At 30.7% G+C, this 3062-nt stretch overlaps 1 protein-coding gene across 1 annotated transcript in view; it reads left to right on the forward strand.

Annotated features, from left to right (window-relative positions):
- LOC109239151 overlaps window positions 1–3062 on the forward strand; it is an 11331-nt gene that overhangs the window by 4979 nt on the left and 3290 nt on the right. The window lies entirely within an intron of this gene.

Genomic DNA, 3062 nt, shown 5'->3' on the forward strand with positions numbered 1-3062 from the left:
GTTAAAATTAATGGGATACTCTACCCGTTGTCTTAAATTTTTACTTGAATCCTTATATTATTTCATATGGTGTCAGACAATTTGATAAAATTTAGCTCCTTCTCAGACCTGTTGTCTCTACTTTTGGCACAATCGTATATTTTCTGTACCTATTCTATCGTTCTGGATTTTTCACTCAACTCAACCAATTGAGTCACTTACTTTACTACAATTCCATTTCGTAATTTATTGACTCTGCACTTCTTGCTCTCCTGCGTCAGGCCAAAGTAGGGCTGCTCTTTGTCCTTACCCTCCTTAAATGATCAAGTCTGCCAAGGTGAAACAACCACGAACGGAACCGAAATGTTGTCTTTATGGACTCAAAATACTTTTTTAGGTGGAAAAAAAACTTAGTTACCAAAATATGTAAAACGCGATTTTGAACCGCGTGGTTGTAAAACGCGGTTGACAGCCGCGTTTTCTGTTGTCTCAGCTTTCCTTCCCCCAGTAGGGAATTGGGCAGTCCGTGAACCATCCACCACCCGGCCCCTTGAAATACTTCACTAACTCCCTTGGGATAATAATTGGATTACCTCATCCTGCTTTCCATCCCCCTACCAAATTTGGACTTTTATTATTTCAATTATTATTTTCTGAATTTCAGTTATAGACGATGAAAACAATTGTATTTCCTCCATTTCGTTTTAACGCATAACCTCTCTTTGAATTTAACTTTACGTACAAAAAGTTTTATGCGCAAACTATCCCTTAAAAGTTAATTATTGAATTTTTTTTATAACCGTAAACATGAATTGCTAGTCCACAAAATAGTAAATAACTGTTAAAAAGTTAAGGTCAATAGGTAACAGTAACAAAGATGAAAGCAAGAAACGAAGAGAGACGAGATAGGAAAATTTTCTTATTTCTTTCGAGTGTATTCAATTATGTATAACATGATTCTCAATATCTCTATTCATAAGATCATACTGAGGAACACCAAATTGTGTCATGAACATGGCTTTACCATTGGGATCATAATGGAAGATCATTGAAAGGTTATAGAGGTGTGGGAGTTACAAACATAATAGCAAGAAGCAGTAGAAAATGGGCAGACAAAGTTAACTACATCATAAAGAAGAGTACTGTGAGTAGTGGATATCCATAATAACTACTATAATTTACAACAATAATTTATTACGTTAAGTATAATGATACTGATAATGCAAAAAATTTTGCACAATCAACGCACATAAGCAAGACTAAAAAGAAAAGAAATGCATTTTACCCATTTCGATTCATACGATACTCATAAATTTAACATATATATTGATCATAAGAAGAAATCTAAAAGGTATTTGAATTGACTTAAAAGCTGGTCAAATCGACTTACAAGTATTTTTTCGCAAATTCTGAAAATTGCTTAGAATTTTGCAACTTAAAAACTTTATAAGTTTGATCAAATAATTTACCTTATTATCTCTTGCATTCTTTGATTAAAACCAAAATATCCTTCTGTCAATAATTAAAACCCAAAGCCAGTTTTATTCCTTCGTCAATCTTTGATTGCCTCTAAAGCTGCCATTCTTCACAACACATTTCTATCCCTGGTCTTGCAATCATCCTTTGGGATTGCATATGTCTCCTGTTTGCACCTCATTATACTAAAACCAGATTTTTCATGCTTTATTCTTTCTTTCTTATTCCAATAGCACACATAAATTTGGAATCATCTTTGACAGAAATTTTTTAAACTGCTTAATACGTTGAAAAATTTGTGATATCATATTTTAAAATATTGTACCATATGATGAAAAGATGAGGTAAATTTTTGAGAAGGAAAGAATTCTTTATAGTCCATTGAGACACAAAATAGTTTGTATCTGAAATAATTATAATTAAAAATATAGCAACAATAAGTTGTTTTTGTTGTTAACAACTTCAGGGATATTTAAATTTTCTACTTTGTCTTTAATGAAATAATTGCAACCACATTAAATATCTATGGTTTGTTTTAGATCAGAAAATTCAAAGGTTTTATTTCATTCTTAAATATAATGCTGAGTCAAACACCACCACATACATTAGGAGTATTTAAATTTAGCTAAGCCAAATACTCCATCCGTCTCAAATTATCTGTCATGGTTTTTAAAAATAGTCGTCTAAAATTATTTGTCATTTTAGAAGTTCAAGACTAAATAAATTATTTTTTTCCTATTTTACCTTTAATATTAATTATTTTCTGACTATAAATATCTCAATTATGAGTAAATATTAAATGAAGAGAGATTATATTATAGGGTATAACTAAGGGTAAAAACAGTGAAAAAAAACTCTTATATTTAATATTTTTTTAAGGGGCGTGTAAAATAGAAACACGATAGATTAAGACAGAGGGATTATTAGACTCTTATGCTAAAAGTTAGTTACCGACAATTATTTACAACGAGCGTGGACTATAGTAGCCTATAAAATATAGTGAATGAGATATTACAAGTTGTAAATTACACAAAAAAATTACAGTATACAATTATTATGTAACTTTATATATATATATATATATATATATATATATATATATATATATATATATATATATATATATATATATATATATACTAAAAGTGACATGAAATATTGAGGACCATGATATATTATGTTATGTTTAGTATTGCGATACATAATAATATGTCAATTTTAATTTCTTAAATTTCGTCTTCAATTAGACACACTAATTTATTTTTCACAAAAGAAATGGAAAAGTAAAAAAGGCTGGTAAAGATTGTACAAATAATCTCCCAATGTACCACAATTGTACACCCACGCCATTAAAATTGGCATCTACCGACAAAGAATTCACTGCTCATGCACTCATCTCCTCAGCAAATAGACTCAATGGCCGAGTGGGACCCAAGCATTACCCACCTTTCCTTTCATTAATGGGTAGAAAGCTGAGATAATAGAAAACGCGGTTGTCAACCGCGTTTTACATATTTTGGTAACTAAGTTTTTTTCCACCTAAAAAAGTATTTTGAGTCCAAAAAGACAACATTTCGGTTCCGGACTCAAACAACCCCTCCCCCCCC

This window comes from Nicotiana attenuata, unplaced genomic scaffold (genome assembly GCF_001879085.1).
Source record: "Nicotiana attenuata strain UT unplaced genomic scaffold, NIATTr2, whole genome shotgun sequence".
NCBI lineage: Eukaryota > Viridiplantae > Streptophyta > Magnoliopsida > Solanales > Solanaceae > Nicotiana > Nicotiana attenuata.